At 37.5% G+C, this 18,964-nt stretch overlaps 1 protein-coding gene and 1 pseudogene across 1 annotated transcript in view; one reads left to right on the forward strand and one right to left on the reverse strand.

Moving 5' to 3' along the window:
- Positions 1 to 18,964, reverse strand: part of STPG2 (sperm tail PG-rich repeat containing 2) — a 547,712-nt gene that overhangs the window by 415,706 nt on the left and 113,042 nt on the right. The gene's annotated exons all lie outside the window — the stretch shown is intronic.
- Positions 4,432 to 5,329, forward strand: LOC706192 (large ribosomal subunit protein uL18 pseudogene; annotated as a pseudogene).

Below are 18,964 nucleotides of genomic sequence, written 5' to 3' on the forward strand. Positions count from 1 at the left end.
TTACTCATCTGACAAGGGCTGATATCCAGAACCTACAAAGAACTCAATCAAATTTACAAAAAATAAACAAACAACCCCATCAAAAAGTGGGCAAAGCATATGAACAGACACTTCTCAAAAGAAGACATTCATACAGCCAACAGACACATGCAAAAATGCTCATCATCACTCGCCTACAGAGAAATGCAAATCAAAACCACAATGATATACCATCTCACACCAGTTAGAATGGCAATCATTAAAAAGTCAGGAAACAACAGGTGCTGGAGAGGATATGGAGACATAGGAACACTTTTATACTGTTGGTGGGACTGTAAACTAGTTCAACCATTGTGGAAAACAGTGTGGCAATTCCTCAAGGATCTAGAACTAGAAATGCCATTTGACCCAGCCATCCCATTACTGGGTATATACCCAAAGGATTATAAGTCATGCTGCTATAAAGACACATGTACATGTATGTTTATTGCGGCACTATTCACAATAGCAAAGACTTAGAATCAACCCAAATGTCCATCAGTGACAGACTGGATTAAGAAAATGTGGCACATATATATCACGGAATACTATGCAGCCATAAAAAAGGATGTGTTCATGTCCTTTGTAGGGACATGGATGCAGCTGGAAACCATCATTCTCAGCAAACTATCGCAAGAACAGAAAACCAAATACTGCATGTTCTCACTCATGGGTGAGAACTGAACAATGAGATCACTTGGACACAGGAAGGGGAACATCACACACCAGGGCCTATTGTGGGGAGGGGGGAGGGGGGAGGCATAGCATTAGGAGATATACCTAATGTAAATGACGAGTTAATCGGTGCAGCACACCAACATGGCACATGTATATATATGTAACAAACCTGAATGTTGTACACATGTACCCTAGAACTTAAAGTATAATTTAAAAAAAAAAAAAAAGAAATTTGAATATTTAAATTTTGGAAAAGTAAACATTGCTTTACAAAGAAAAAGAAAAAAGAAAGTGTGGCACATATATACCATGGAATACTATGCAGCCATAAAAAAAGGATGAGTTTGTGTCCTTTGCAGAGACATGGATGAAGCTGGAAACCATTATGCTCAGCAAACTAACACAAGAACAGAAAACCAAATACCACATGTTTTCACTCAGAAGTGGGAGAAGAACAATAAGAACACATGGACAAAGGGAGGGGAATGTCACACACTGGGCCTGTGCAGGGGTGGAAGGCTAGAGGAGAGATAGCATTAGGAGAAATACCTAATGTAGATGATGGGTTGATGGGTGCAGCAAACCACCATGGCTCGTGTATACCTATGTAACAAACCTGCACATTCTGCACATATATCCCAGAACTTAAAGTATAATTTAAAAAAAAACTTAAAGTATAATTTAAAAACTTAAAGTATAATTTAAAAAAAAATTTGATTACAATGTATTTTGGTGACATTTGTGTTTAATCTATTTGAGGTTATTTGAGCTTCATGGGTCTCAATGTTTGTGTTCCTTTCCAAATTCAAGAATTCTTCTGTGTAGTTATGTTCTTAAACAGTTTTCTGTCCCATTCTTTTTCTATGCTCCTCTGGAACTTCATTACTCATATATTGTTCTATTTGACTGTATCCCACAGGCTTTCTTTACTCTTTTTCATTTTTTCTTTTGGTTTCTCTAACTGGGTGATTTCAAATAACCTCTCTTTGTGTTCACTGATTTTTTTTCTCCTGTTAGATCAAGTCTGCCATTAGAGTTCTCTGTGGAATTTTTTAGTTCAGTCATTGTGTCCTTTGGCTCCACAATTTCTGTTTGGTTTTCTTTTATACATTCTATCTTTTTGTTGAACTTCTCATTTTCTTCATGTATTGTTTTCCTGATTTTGTTTAGTTGCCCATCTGTGTTCTTTTGTAGGTCACTAAGCTTCTTTAAGACAATGATTCTTTGTCAGGCTATTCATATATCTCCATTTCATTAGGGTTAGTTCCTGATGTTTTATTTTGTTCTTTTAGTGGTATGACTTTTTCCTGATTTTTCATAATTGCTGTCTTTCACTGGTGTCTGTGCATTTGAAGGAATAGGCTCCTATTTTAGTCTTTACATACAAGCTTCAGCAGGGAACATCCATCATTAGTCAGCCCATCACGATATTCAGTTGGTAGGCCCATTGGTGAAGTCCACAGGTCAGGTAGGCTTACTGCTGAATCCTTGGTCCGTTTGGCCTGGTTCCTGAGTAAGTGGGCCTGTTGCCTGTGTCCACAGATGCCGACCTGGTTCCTGAGTCTGCAGGGGCTGCCTAGCACTTTGGTGGGCCTGGAGCCTGAAACTGCAAGGGCCAGACTGGTACCTCAGTCTACTGAGGATGGCTTGGTGTTGGGGCAGGCCTGGAGCCTGGATCTGCAAGTACCAGCTTTTTTCCTGGGTCTTCAGTGGCCATACTAGAGTCTGTAGCCATCACTGCTACAGACAGTGCTACAGACAAGTACTGGAGCCTATACCCACTGGGGTTGGCCCGAAGCCTGGATCTGCCGGGGTGACCTGGTGCCATGACAAGATTGAAGTGTAGGTTTGTGGGGGACATCCTGGCACTGGGGTTCACTGGGTTGGACCTGGTGACATAAGTCTGAGGCAAAGTGAGGTCCTTACTTCATCTTCCTTTCCCAACACATCTGCCTGCACTGTGCTGCTCAGGTTGGGGTGAGGGGTGATGGCAGTAATGTGAAACTGTCCTTCCTACCCTCTTTAATGCATCTTTTCTTATTTATGTGCCCCACCTAGATACTGTAATCTCTCATCTGGAATCCTTAGCTCTTGTGAACATATTTTTATGCATAGATGATTGTTTACACTGATGTTTCTGTGAAGGTGATATGGTTTGGCTCTGTCCCTACCCAAATCTCATCTCAAATTCTAATTCTCACATGTTGAGGGAGGGACCTGGTGGGAGGAGATTGGATCATGGGAGTGCTTTCCCCCATGCTATTCTCATGATAGTGAGGGAGTTCTCGTGAGATCTGATGGTTTTAAAAGTGGCAGTTTAGCCTGCATTCGCATTCTCTCTCTCTCTCTGTCTCTCTCTCTCTCTGTCTTTCTCTCTGTCTCTCTCTCTCTCTCTCTCTGTCTCTCTCTCTCTCTCTCTCTCTCTCTCCTGCTACCTTGTGAAGAAAGTACTTGCTTCTCTTCCACCTTCTACCATGATTGTAAGTTTCCAGGGAACTGTGAGTCGATTAAACCTCTTTCCTTTATAAATTGCCCAGTCTCATGTAGTATCTTTATAGCACGGTGAAAACAGACTAATACAGAGGGGTGTGCATTGGAAACTCCTATTCTCCCATCATGCTATCATCATTCCTCTTGTCTAGTAGTTTCACTGCTGATTATCAAACGTTTTCCATGAACAAAGCAGAGTATGGATAGCTACTCAGCTGGAATATCTATTATTTACACCCTTCCATAACATTAACATGTCATTGCTGATCTCAATGAAAGTTTTCAAATCCATATGTCCTATAAAATTAAATCAATGAAACACCACTTCTCCCATTGCTTGTGTTTTCAATGATAAATATAACCAAATGTTGCCAAAGTCGTCTCCACATATATATGTAGCACACATAAGCAAGGGTTAATTTATACTCTGAAATTAGTAGTTTAATACAAGAACAAATGAAAGTATCTACACGTTTGTTCAGGTATTTGACATATTTATAAATGTCATTGTAAACATATGCCACTGATATTATATAACATTTGATAGTATCATTTCATGACAAAATTTTACTTTCACTGTGCTTTCTCTCAATATAATTACTTTCACTGGCTTTTCAATTTGTTTTATAAGAATATCTAGAAGAAATGCATTTGGCCGCAAATATCAACAAACCCAATATTGCTTTTAAAAATAAAGTTTTATTTGTATTATAAAGCAAGAAGTCCAGAATAGCCTATGTAATTAATTCAAGAATCAACAATGTCTAAACTCAGGTCTTTAGGATTCTCTTGAACATCTTTTCTTTTTCGTATATCAAGGTCATAAAATGACTACTGCAAATTTAATTACCCCCATCTGTATTCCAAAAGGTATAAGAACAAAAATGGGGAGGATAGCAAAGAGGCTCTCCTTTATTATCAGGGATTACTTTAGTTTACTCTTTTTAAGAGTATTCACTTGCAGTTCAAGTGAATTTAAGGATTAATTAATATAGCTGGCAAGTCATTTATACAACAACTACTGGAGATGTATATCTCCTCATGAAGAAAGTGTCAAAACTTTTTAATTGTATAAAGAATAGCTTTGCTTTGTTAGGTGGAAACAGAGTTGTTTTGTTGTTGTGTAAAAGGAAACAGAAGCTGACTGATAAAAGGAGTGTATTGGCTGTGGCCCTTTCCACCCCCTAGTGCTACTGGGCCTGCAGGTCTCTGTCGAGCTGCAGATGTAGGTCTCTGTTCCACAGGATGAGTTTTGTTAATGTTGTTAAGAATAAAACCTACTTTAAGAGATACCAAGTGAAATTTAGAAGACGAGGAGAGGGTAAAACTGATTACTATGCTTGGAAACCCTTAGTGATAAAGGATAAAAATAAATACAACACACCCAAATACAGAATGATAGTTAGTGTAACAAACAGAGAATCACTTGTCAGATTGCTTATGCCCATACAGAGGGGGGATATAATAGTCTGCGTGACATGTGCACACGAACTGCCAAAATATAGTGTGAAGGTTGGCCTGACAAATTATGCTGCAGCATATTATACTGGCCTGCTGCTGGCCTGCAGTCTTCTCAGTAGGTTTGGCATGGACAAGATCTATGAAGGCCAAGTGGAGGTGACTGGTGATGAATACAATGTGGAAAGCATTGATGGTCAGCCAGGTGCCTTTACCTGCTATTTGGATGCAGGCCTTGCCAGAATTACCACTGGCAATAAAATCATTGGCGCCCTGAAGGGAGCTGTGGATGGAGGCTTGTCTATCCCTCACAATACCAAATGATTCCCTGGTTATGATTCTGAAAGCAAGGAATTTAATGTAGAAGTACACTGGAAGCACACTGTGGGCCAGAATGTTGCAGATTACATGCACTACTTAATGGAAGAAGAGGAAAATGATTACAAGAAACCGTTCTCTCAATACATAAAGAACAGAGTAACCAGACATGATGGAGATGTATAGGAAAGCTCATGCTGCTATACGAGAGAATCCAGTCTATGAAAAGAAACCCAAGAAAGAAGTTAAAAAGAAGAGGTGGAACCATCCCAAAATGTCCCTTGCTCAGAAGAAAGATTGGGTAGCTCAAAAGAAGGCAAGCTTCCTCAGAGCTCAGGAATGGGCTGCTGAGAGCTAAACCAAACAATTTTCTATGAAGATTTTCAGATAAAGACAATAAACATATGGACAGAAAAAAAAAAAAAAACCCAGAGTGTATGGTGTTAGTTACTGATTTATTCCTCTGCCTCTGCATTCATCCTCCTTGACCTAGGTTTTACTGGATCTGGACCCCGTACAAATTTCTTTTGCCAGTTTGTCTAATCTTAGTTGGCAAGAGAGGGTACCAGATGGACATTGTATGTCATGGTAGAGGAAGGGGTTTCACTTCCTAATTCTAGCATATTTTCTTCCGTCTGTGGTGTGCCTGCTAGTGACATGCTGCAGCCCCATTGAGTTTCTCAGGAACCCTCAAGGACAGCTTCCTGTAGACAAGCCCCAATCTGCCATTACTCCAGTAGATAACGACATACAGATAAACTCCAGTCCACTGACTCCAGTGAACTTCTTTGCCACCCAGTGAACCATAGCTATGCCCTCTCCAGTGAGGTCTCAGTCTTGGGAGTAGGAGTAGGAGGTGATTCTTCTGAGTTCTTAGTGTACTTCTTGCCCTTCTCTTTCTCTGTTTCTCTTTCTCTTTCCCCAATCCCACTAAAGGCAGTACATTTGTAGATGCTTCCTACATAAGCTGTTTTAGTGTAGAGTCTAGTTTTCCATTATAAGTAGTTGACCATTTTTAACTAATTTTTTTAATATTAAACTATCAACATCTACATTATTGGCATGCTTTCTATCTCTTGACTGAATCTTAACAGATAAACAAGGAACATTCACCAGGTTGTGCCCTCTGGACCACATGAGTCTGTCAAACTTACCAGGCAGCTGCTCAGACTGGTAAGATGCAGAAGCCTCTTCCTTTGAAAATGGCCAATGTTCCCAGGGGACAGGCAATTCCAAAGACAAGGTGTATTTGTTTCTGTTGCTCTTCTAATGAATACCAAAAATTTAGTAGCTTAAAATAACATACACTTATTAACTTAATCCCATTGGGAAGTCTCTTTTACCATGTCAAATAACATATGCACAAGTTCCAGGGATTAGGACATGAACATTGTTAGAGGGATATAATTCTACCACAGTAAGCAGTCTAGCCCACAAAGATTCATTCATCCCACATTCAATGCATTCATCCCATCCTAATATTCCCAAGAATCTTAACTCATTACAACAGCAGCTCAAAGTCTGAAATCTAATCTAAATCTCATCAGCTCAAAGGACCCAAATTCACATCAACTGAACCACAAAAATCAGATATGGATGAAATTTTGGATATGATCCATCTAGGGCAAAATTCATCTCCATCTGTAGACCTGTAAAACTAGAAAACAAATTAACAGCTCTCAAAATAAAAGATGGAATAAGTGTAGAACAACAAACATTTCCATTCCAAAAAAAAAAATGGGAGGAAAAAAGAAATCAGCCATCTCAAGCAATCTCAAAACCCTGTTAGGAAAACTCCATTGAGTTTCAAGGCCTAGGAATAACCTGTGTGGCTCCCAGCTTCACCCTCAGAGAATAGGATGACTCTGCCTTTGGAGTAAATCTTCCTTTTTCATGAAGAGTAGCATTGCTTTCAGCTAAGTAGTTTTATCAGCCTGCTTCCTGCCTTTAGAATTCTAGAGTGTCAATAGCCTTCTTTCATTTACCCTTCTTTCTGTCCCTTTCAGTCCAAGCTGGCAGTGCTGCTATTGATATAAAATCTCATGAATATTTTGAGTCTCCTACATCTGTCATGGGAATTCACTCCACACAACAGCTCCTCCACAGGTCTTTTCTAGATAATGCCAGGTCTATTTTTGGCCGCTTCAGAGATGACTGAGTCATACACCTGATCTCTTCAAAGAGCTTCTGTGTGACTGAACACAGTCTCTAGATCCTTCCAAGGCACTAGTGAAAGATAATTCAACCACAACCTCAGTAGTCTCCCCAGAACTGACTTTCCTGGAAGTGAATCTAATTTGAGTGTCTTTTTCTAATTGGATAGGTTGGAAATTTCCCACATCATCAAGTCCTGGTTTCTTTTGGCTTAACAGTTCTTCCTTCAATTTGTGCTTTTCATCTCACATTTTACTATAAGCAGAAAGAAGAAACCTCAGCACACCTTCAACACTCGGCAGTCTCCTTACGCAAATCCAAGGACATTCCTTACAAAATCTAGTTTCTACATAATCATGTAGGACACATTTTAGCTACACTTTCTACCACTCTATAACAAGAATCCCCTTTCCCATAGTTTCCAACAATGTGTTCCTCATTTTCTTCTGATCCTTCACTAGCAGTAAGTATCTTTAACGTCCATATTTCTACCAACAGTCTGCTTAGGATAATTTACTTTTCAGAGATATGAACAAATTAGTCTTATTTTCTTATAGTAGATGTTTTGAACCTCATTTAATAGTTTCTTGTTTCCTTGTGGAGAACAGAGCTAGAGAATTTTATTTCACCTGCTTCACTCCAGTTATCTCTCTTCCTCTTTGGAGTTTAGTTTGTCCTTTTTATTTTCTATTTCCTAACCGTGAAAGCTGAGTACACTGATTTTACATGTTTCTTCTTTTCTAATATAAGCATTAATTCTATATATTACCCACTAAATATAATATTTTATCCTACAAATGTTGATATGTTGTGTTTTCATTTTCACATAGCTTGAAATATTTTCTGATTTTCCTCATAATTTCCTCTTTCACCTATGGTTTATTTGGAAGTATGTTGCTCAATTTCCAAATTATAAGAATTTTCCAGATATTTTTCTGTGATTTATTTTTTGCAAACACTGTTGTGATCAGAGAGTATATTTTCTGTTATTTCAATACTTTAAATATATTAAAACTTGTTTTATTAACAAAAATATGTTCTATTTTGGTAAACATTCTATGTGCATGTAGAAGTATGTGTATTATGCATAAACATATTGGGTGGCATGTTCTATAAGTGCTTATTATGTCACACTAGGCTAACAGTCCTGTTCAATCTTCTATAACCTCACTGAGGTCTTGCTCTATCAATTATTGAGACCAGAGTAGTGAAATAGCTCGCTATAATTGTAAATTATTTATTTCTCCATTCTGTTTTGTCAGTTGTTCCCTTAAGCATTCTGAATCTCTATACATGCATATACCTTTAGGATTACTGTGTCTTCTTGATGATCTCTTTCTTTTTCATTATGAAATATCCCCCTTTATCTCTAGTAATACTCTTTATTCTTATATGTACTTTATCTGATACTAATATAGCCACTACATCATTTTTATTGATGCTTACATGATATATCACTTTCCATGCTTTTACTTTTAGCCCATGGGTATCTACATATTCAAAGTATATTAATTAGAAATAGCATAGTTATATCATCCTTTTATATTTTATATTAGTTATCTGTAGAAGAGGACATAGAAGTATTACAAAATCCTAGGGTTGCGTGCTCTTATTCTCATATCGGTACTTTCCAGAGGCTTTCTAAAGCACCCCAGTTTGCAACAAAACAATTCAAGTATTATTTAATCTGCTAAATCATAAGGTTGGAATGAAAAAGTAGCTTGCAATGCAGCCTGGACCCACTGTAGAGCTTTGTCTTGCTCTATGTCCACTCAAAATTGGCACACTTATCAGTATCTCAGTAGATAAGCCAAAGTGACACACTCAAATGCAATATATATTATCTCCAAAACCCAGAAAGACCTACCAAGAGTTATAACTCTTTTTCATGGTAGATGGTGGAAGGAATAGCAACTTGTCTTTCACCTTGGAGGGGATATTTTGACATTATCCAGACCACTGGACCCCAGGAACTTCACTGCAGTAGGAGGCCCCTGAAATTTCACGGGGTTTATCTTCCATTATCTGGTTTGCAAGATTCTTCCTACTTCCAGCTATTCAACTCTAATCAGCATAATGCCATCAATATACCAGACCACGATGTTTTGCTCCAGTAAAAATACTATAACTGAGACAGCAGCTGCAAACTCTATCAACACCATCTGATTAAGTCTATAATGATCCACAGTCACCCCCCAAAATTAATCTGACTTCTGCACAGGTCACATCAGCAAGTTACATAGAGATGTGATAACTATCTCTACTCCTGAGTCTTCCAAGTCTCTGGTGGTGGCAATAATCTATGCAATTCCCCAGAAATTCAGTATTGCATCTGGCTTTATACATTATCAAGGAAGAAATTTCCATGATATTGTTAAAATGGCCATACTACCCAAAGAAATCTAGAGACTCAATGCTATTTCTATTAAAGTACCATTGATATTCTTCAGAGAACTAAGGAAAACTAAAATTCCTATGGAACCAGAAAAGAGCCTGAAAAGCCAAGGCAATCTTAAGCAAAAAGAAAAAAGCTAGAGACATCATGCTACCCAACTTCAAATTATAGTCCAGGCCTATAGTAACCAAAAAAGCATGATACTGGAACAAAAAACAGTCACATAGACCAACAAATCAGAATAGAATACCCAGAAACAAGACCACACACCTACAACTATCTGATCTTCAACCATCTTGACAAAAACAAGCAATGGGGAAAGGATTTTCTATTCAATAAATGGTGCTGGGATAACTGGCTAGTCATATGCAGAAGACTTACACTGGGCCCATTCTTTACACTATGTACAAAAATTAACTCAAGATGAATTAAAGACTTAAATTTTAAAATTCATATGGAACCAAAAAAGAGCCTGCATAGCCAAAGCAAGACTAAGCAAAAAGAACAAACCTGGAGGCATCACACTACCTTATTTCAAACTGTACTTTAAGGCCAGAGTCACCAAAACAGCATGGTACTGGTATAAAAAATAGGCACATAGACCCATGGAACAGAATAGAGAACCCAGAAATAAACCCCAATACTTAAAGCCAACTGATATTCAACAAAGCAAACAAAAGCATAAAGTGGTAAAAGGGCACCCTTTCAACAAATGGTGCTGGGATAATAGTCTAGCCATATGTAGAGAATGAAACTGGATCCTATCTCTAACTTTATACAAAAATCAACTCAAGATTGATTAAGAACTTAAATTTAAGACCTGAAACTAAAAATTCTAGAATATAACATTGGAAGAACTCTTTTGGATATTGGCTTAGGCAAGGATTTTATAACCAAGAACCCAAAAGCAAATGCAATTTTTAAAAAAGTAAACAGGCCAGGTGCAGTGGCTCACACCTGTAATCCCAGCATTTTGGGAGGCCGAGGCAGGCAGATCACAAGGTCAAGAGATTGAGACCATCCTGACGAACATGGTGAAACTCCGCCTCTACTAAAAATACAAAAGATTAGCTGGGCGTGGTGGCGTGTGCCTGTAGTCCCAGCTACTTGGGAGGCTGAGGTAGGAGAATCACTTGAAACTGGAAGGCAGAAGTTTCAGTGAGCCGAGATCGCACCACTGCACTCCAGCCTGGGCAACAAAAGTGAAACTGCATCTCAAAAAAAAAAAAAAAGTAAATAACTGGGACTTAATTAAACTAAAGAGCTCTTGCATGGCAAAAGGAATAGTCAGGAGAGTAAACAGACAACCCACAGAGTGGGAGAAAATCTTCACACTCTACACAATTGACAAATGACTAATATTCAGAATCTACAACGAACACAAATCATTAAGCAAAAAGCAAACAATCCCATCGAAAAGTAGGCTAAGGACATGAATAGACAATTCTCAAAAGAAGATATACAAATGGCCAACAAACAGATGAAAAAATGCTCAACATCACTAATGATCAGAGAAATGCAAATCAAAACCACAGTGTGATACCACCTTACTCCTGCAAGAATGGCCATAATCAAAAAATCAAAAAATCAAAAAATAGTAGATATTAGCGTGGATGTGGTGAACAGGGAATACTTCTACACTGCTGGTGGGAATGTAAACTGGTACAACCACTATGAAACACAGTGTGGAGATTCCTTAAAGAACTAAAAGTAGATCTACCATTTGATCCAGCAATCCCATTACTGGTATCTACCCAGAGGAAAAGAAGTCATTATACAAAAAAGTTATTTGCACACGCATGTTTATAGCAGCACAACTCACACCTGAAAAACCATGGAACCAACCCAAATGCCTATTAATCAACAAGTGGATAAAGAAAATCTAGTATATACAAATTTACTCATGTAACCAAACACCACCTGAACCCCAATAACTTACGAAAAAAATTAAAAAATTAAAAAACCACACGATACCAACACAAGTCAGAATGGAAGAGACTGAGACTCCCACACAATAATAGTGGGAGACTTTAACACCCCACTGTCGATACTAGACAGATCAATGAGACAGAAAATTAACAAGGATATCCAGGACTTAAACTCAGCTCCAGACCAAGGACCTAACAGATACCTACAGAACTCTCCACCCCAAATCAACAGAATATACATTCTTCTCAGCACCACATCGCATTTATTCTAAAATTGACCACATAATTAAAAGCAAAACACTCCTCAGCAAATGCAAAAGAATGGAAATCATAAAAAACTATCTCTCAGACCACAGTGCAATCAAATTAGACCCCAGGATTAAGAAACTCACTCAAACCCACGCAACAACATGGAAATTGAATAACCTGCTCCTGAATGACTACTGGGTAAATGAAGGCAGAAATAAAGAAGTTCTTCGAAACCAATGATAACAAAGATACCATGTCCCAGATCTCTGGGACACATTTAAAGCAGTGTGTAGAGGGAAATTTATAGCACTTACTGCCCCCAGGAGAAAGCAGGAAAAAACTAAAATCAACACCCTAACATCACAATGAAAAGAACTAGAGAAAAAAGAGCAAACAAATTCAAAAGCTAGCAGAAGACAAGAAATAACTAAGATCAGAGCAGAACTGAAGAAGATAGAAATACACATGCGCACACACACACAAAAACCCTTCAAAAAAATCAATGAATACAGGAACTGGTATTTTGAAAAGATCAACAAAATAGATAGACCGCTAGCCAGACTAATAAAAAAGAAAAGAGAGAAGAATCAAATAGACACAATAAAAAATAATAACGGGGATATCACCACCAATCCCACAGAAATACAAACTACCATCAGAGAATACTATAAACAACTCTATGCAAATAAACTAGAAAATCTAGAAAAAATACATAAATTTCTGGACACATACATCCTCCAAGACTAAACCAGGAAGAAGCTGAATCCCTAAATAGACCAATAACAAGTTCTAAAATTGAGGCAGTAATTAATAGCCTACCAACCAAAAAAAGTCCAGGACCAGATGAATTCACAGCCAAATTCTACCAGAGGTACAAAGATGAGCTGGTACCATTCCTTCTGAAACTACTCCAAATGATAGAGAAAGAGGGAATCCTTCCTAACTCATTTTATGAGGCCAGCATAATCCTAATACCAAAACCTGGCAGAGACACAACAAAAAAAGAAAATTTTAGGCCAATATCCCTGATTAACATCGATGCAAAAAAATCCTCAAAAAATACCAGCAAGCCAAATCCAGCAGCACATCAAAAAGCTTATCCACCATGATCAAGTCAGCTTCATCCCCGGGATGCAAAGCTGATTCAACAGAGGCAAATCAATAAGTGTAATCTATCACGTAAACAGAACCAACGACAAAACCATATGATTATCTCAATAGATGAAGAAAAAGCCTTCAACAAAATTCAACGCCCCTTAATGCTAAAAACTCTCAATAAACTAAGTATCGATGAAACGCATCACAAAATAATAAGAGCTATTTATGACAAACCCACAGCCAATATCATACTGAATGGGCAAAAGCTGGAAGCATTTCCTTTGAAAACCAGCACAAGACAAAAATGCCCTCTCACACCACTCCTATTCAACATAGTATTGGAAGTTCTGGCCAGGGCAATCTGGCAAGAGAAAGAAATAAACGTTATTCATTTGAGAAAAGAGGAAGTCAAATTGTCCCTGTTTGCAGACGACATGATTGTATATTTAGAAAACCCCATCGTCTCAGCCCAAAATCTCCTTAAGCTGATAGGCAACTTCAGCAAAGTTTCAGGATACAAAAATCAATATGCAAAAATCACAAGCATTCCTATACACCAATAGAGAGCCAAATCAGAAGTGAACTCCCATTCACAATTGCTACAAAGAGAATAAAATACCTAGGAGTATTTTATTGTACAACCTACAAGAGATGTGAAGGACCTCTTCAAGGAGAACTACAAAGCATCACTCAAGGAAGTAAGAGAGGACACAAACAAATGGAAGAACATTCCATGCTCATGGATAGGAAGAATCAATACTGTGAAAACAGCCATACTGCCCAAAGTAATTTATAGATTCAATGCTATCCCCATCAAGCTGCCACTGACATTCTTTACAGAATTGGAAAAAACTACTTTAAAGTTCATATGGAATCAAAAAAGAACCCACAAAGACAAGACAATCCTAAGCAAAAAGAACAAAGCTGGAGGCATCACACTATCTGACTTTAAACTATACTACAAGGCTACAGTAACCAAAACAGCATATTACTGGTATATAGCAGCATATATACCAAAACAGATATATAGACCAATGGAACAGAACAGATGCCTCAGAAATAACACCAAACATCTACAACCATCTGACCTTTGACAAACCTGACAAAAACAAGCAATGGGGAAAGGATTCCTTATTTAATAAATGATGTTGGGAAAACTGGCTAGCCATATATAGAAAGCTGAAACTGGATCCCTTCCTCACATCTTATACAAAAACTAACTTAAGATGGATTAAAGACTTAAATTAAGACCTAAAACCATAAAAACCCTAGAAGAAAACCTAGGCAATACCATTCAGGACATGGGCAAAGACCTCATGATTAAAACACTGAAAGCAATGGCAACAAAAGCCAAAATAGACAAATGGGAACTAATTAAACTAAAGAGCTTCTGCACAGCAAAAGAAACTACCATCAGAGTGAACAGGCAACCTACAGAATGGGAGAATAATTTTGCAATCTATCCATCTGACAAAGGGCTAATATCCAGAATCTACAAAGAACTTAAACAAATTTACAAGAAAAAAACAAACAACCCCATCAAAAAGTGGGCAAAGGATGTGAACAGACACTTCTCAAAAGAAGACATTTATGCAGCCAACAAACGTGAAAAAATGCTCATCGTCACTGGTCATTAGAGAAATGCAAATCAAACCTACAATGAGATACTATCTCACGCAAGTTGGAATGGTGATCATTAAAAGTAAGGAAACACAGATGCTGGAGAGGATGTGGAGAAATTAGAAAGCTTTTCCACTGTTGGTGGGAATGTTAATTAGTTCAACCATTGTGGAAGACAGTATGGTGATTCCTCAAGGATCTAGAACTAGAAATACCATTTGACTCAGCAATCCCGTTACTAGGCATATACCCAAAGGATTATAAATCATTCTATTATAAAGACACACACGCACATATGTTTATTGCAGCATTGTTCACAGTAGCAAAGACTTGGAACAAACCCAAATGCCCATCAATGATAGACTGGATAAAGAAACTGTGGCACATATACACCATGGAATACTATGCAGCCATAAAAACGAATGAGAACATGTCCTTTGCAGGGACAAATGGGATCTAATTAAACTGAAGAGCTTCTACAGCATTGTCCACAATAGCAAAGACTTGGAACCAACCCAAATGCCCATCAATGATAGACTGGATAAAGAAAATGTGGCACATATATACCATGGAATACTATGCAGCCATAAAAAAGGATGAGTTCATGTCCTTTGCAGGGACATGGATGAAGCTGGAAACCATCATTCTCAGCAAACTAACCACAAGAACAGAAAACCAAACACTGCATGTTCTCACTCATAAGTAGGAGTTGAACAATGAGAACACATGGACACAGGGAGGGGAACATCACACATCAGGGCCTGTTGAGGTGGGGATTAGGGGAGGGATAGCTGGAAACCATTATTCTCAGCAAACTAACACAAGGACAGAAAACCAAACACCGCATGTTTTCACTCAGAAGTGGGAGAGGAACAATGAGAACACATGGACACAGGGAGGGGAACGTCACACACTGGGGCCTGTGTGGGAGTGGAAGGCTAGAGGAGGGATAGCATTAGGAGAAATACCTAATGTAGATGATGGGTTGATGAGTGCAGCAAACCACCATGGCTCATGTATACCTATGTAACAAACCTGCACGTTCTGCACATGTAACCCAGAACTCAAAGTATAATTTAAAAAAGAAAGAATTGGATTACAATGTGTTTTGGTGACTATCCATTTGTGTTTAATCACATATATACCATGGAATACTATGCGGCCATAAAAAAGGATGAGTTCACATCATTTGCAGGGACATGGATGAAGCTGGAAACCATCATTCTCAGCAAACTAACCACAAGAACAGAAAACTAAACACTGCATATTCTCACTCATAAGTAGGAGTTGAACAATGAGAATACATGAACACAGGGAGGGGAACATCACACATCAGAGCCTGTTGAGGTGGGGACTAGGGGAGGGATAGCATTAGGAAAAATACCTAATGTAGATGACAGGTTGATGGGTGCAGCAAACCACCATGGCATATGCATATCTCTGTAACAAACCTGCATGTTCTGCACATGTATCCCAGAACTTAAAGTATAATAAAAATAAATAAATTTTAAAAAACACAATACTCAAAAAAAGAGAAAGAAAAGTCAAAAAAATAACTGATGCTAGTGAGGTTTTCAAGATAAAGAAATGCTTATACACTGTTGATGCTACTGTAAATTAGTTCAGCCATTGTGGAAGAAAGTGTGCTGATTCCTCAAAGACTTCAAGACAGAATACCATTCAACCCAGCAATCCCATTACTGGGTATATACCCAAAGGAATATAAATTATTCTATTATAAAGATGCATGCATGTATATGTTCACTGCAACACTGTTCACAATAGCAAGAACATGGAATCAACCAAAATGACCAACAAAGATAGACTAGATAAAGAAAATGTGGTATATATATACCATGAAATACTATGCAGCCATAAAAAAGAACAAGATCATGTCCTTTGCAGGGACAAGGATGGAGCAGGAGGTCATTATCCTCAGCAAACTAACATAAGAACAGAAAACCAAATACCACCTGTTTTGTCTTATAAGTGAGAGCTAAATGATGAAAACACATGGACACAGAGGGGAACAACACATACTGAGGCCTTTCAGAGGATGGAGGGTGGGAAGAGGGAGAGGATCAGAAAAAAATAACTAATGGATACCAGTCTTTTTTTTTTTTTTTTTGAGACGGAGTCTCACGCTGTTGCCCAGGCTGGAGTGCAGTGGCGCGATCTCGGCTCACTGCAAGCTCCGCCTCCCGGGTTCCCGCCATTCTCCTGCCTCAGCCTCCTGAGTAGCTGGGACTACAGGCGCCCGCCACCGCGCCCGGCTAATTTTTTGTATTTTTAGTAGAGACGGGGTTTCACTGTGGTCTCGATCTCCTGACCTTGTGATCCGCCCGCCTCGGCCTCCCAAAGTGCTGGGATTACAGGCTTGAGCCACCGCGCCCGGCCGGATACCAGTCTTAATACCTAGGTGATAAAATAATCTGCACAACAAACCCCCTTGACACAAGTTTATCTATGTAACAAACCTGCGCTTGTATTACTGAACTTAAAATAAAAGTTAAAAAAGAAAAGACACAAAGATTAAAGATATAAAAAATTATCTTAAGAATAAAATTTCGACACAACTAAAATTATAGTTTTCTTAGTCATAAAAATTGCATGCATTAAGCCAAGAAATTTTTGAAGTTAGTGAAAATCGACCACTTTATGCAAACTAGAATTAGCAAAATTAACTAAAAAAAAAAAAAATAGAAAAGCTGAATAAATCAATGTCGATTAAATAATCGGAAGTAATAGACAAATATCTCTCCTAAGAAGAAACACCCAGGCCCAGGTAGTTTTATAAATAATTTCTAATAATTCTCCAAGGAAGAAAATTTCCCTATTTATGCTAACTTTTCCAATGAGTGAAAAAAAGAGGGAACACTTACAAAATCTTCATACTAAAACCAAAAATGGAGAACACAAGAAAAGTCTGTAACAATTCCACTTATGAACACAGATGCCAATGTACCAGTAAATTTAAAAATTAGTAATACATAACAAATGCAAGATGCTTTAATATCAAGAAAAATGTATTCACATAATTTATGACCCAAACAAATGAAGGGAGAAAAATCTTATAATCATCTTAACATATATAAAAAAATTAATAAATTTCAACACACATTAATGAGTATTTTTAAGCCAACAAAATAAGGCTAGAAGATAATAAAAGATATGTACCAAAAACCTACAGCATCATGCCTATAGTAAAATTTAATAAGCATTTCTATTTATCAGAAATACAAAGATGTCTATCACTGATACACAACATAGTATGTCTTAGTGGATGTTATGAAAGGAAAAAAAGAAAGGGAAAGAGGAAAGGAGTAAGGGAGTGAGAGAAAGCATAGAGGAAGACAATTCAAGGAAAACACAAAAGAAGTAGAAAAGAATATTCAAAGTTATTATTTTAAGGAACTTTTCCTATAGAAAAACCATAAGCAAGTTAAACAGCTGCTGGATCAAAGAACAAAATATATAAATCAACATTGTTCCTACATACCAACAATAATTCATAAGAAAATACAGATTTAAAAAGATATAATGTACAACAGCAAATAAAAGCCTACATGGTGTCTAGAAATAAATTTAACAAAGATGTACAAGACCTTTGTGGAAAAATTAGTAAATATCATGAAAGAAGATAAAAATAGATCCAAACAGAGAGATATAGCATGCTTTAGATGTGACGATTATATAATAAATATGATCCCAATGACACTTTTTTTTTTGCTTTTACTTTTTATTTTTTTAATTTTTCTTTTAAGACAGGGTCTTACTATGTTGCCCAGGCTGGCCTTGAACTCCTGGGCTAAAGCTATCCTCCCACCTCAGCCTGCCAATACCTAGGACTATAGGCACATGTTACTGCACCTGGCTTGTTTTTGGTTTTTAGACTGACACAAACAGATTCTAAAATTAATAATGGAAGACCAAATGTCTGTGAAAAGCCAAGAAATATCTCATATGGAAGAATTAAAGGTGAGGGCAGTATAGGGGATCTTAGTCCAACTGATACAAGATTTGTTAAACTGTAAAGTTAAAAAATAGTGTGGTATTGGTTTGAGATTAGAAACGGATCAGTAGAACCAAACAGAAATCTCAGAAGTAGACACAAGTATTTTTTTTAATTTTATTTCATTTACTATTACAATGTATATGATAGAGGCACCATTATAAACCAGTGGAGAAAAGAATATGTAACTTAGGCATATTTTGGTAACTGCCTTTAAACACAAATAAGAGAATCCCACACCCCATACACACAAAAACGTGTTCCACATACATGTAAAATCTCAGCAAGGAGATCAAAAGAAAATATAAAATAGCCTTATTTCAACAAGGTAGGAAAAATATTTCTCAATAAAGATACCAAAAAACAAAACCTGTGAATGAAAATATTAATAAATTTGACCATATTAAAAAATTCTGTAGAGAAAGTCCATGAACAAAGTAAAATGAATAGCCAAAGATTTGAAAATATTAAACACATCTGACATTAGGACTGGTATCCAGAATACATAAAAACTGCCTAAAAATCAATGGGCAGAGAATTCACAGA

This window comes from Macaca mulatta, chromosome 5 (genome assembly GCF_049350105.2).
Source record: "Macaca mulatta isolate MMU2019108-1 chromosome 5, T2T-MMU8v2.0, whole genome shotgun sequence".
Lineage (NCBI taxonomy): Eukaryota > Metazoa > Chordata > Mammalia > Primates > Cercopithecidae > Macaca > Macaca mulatta.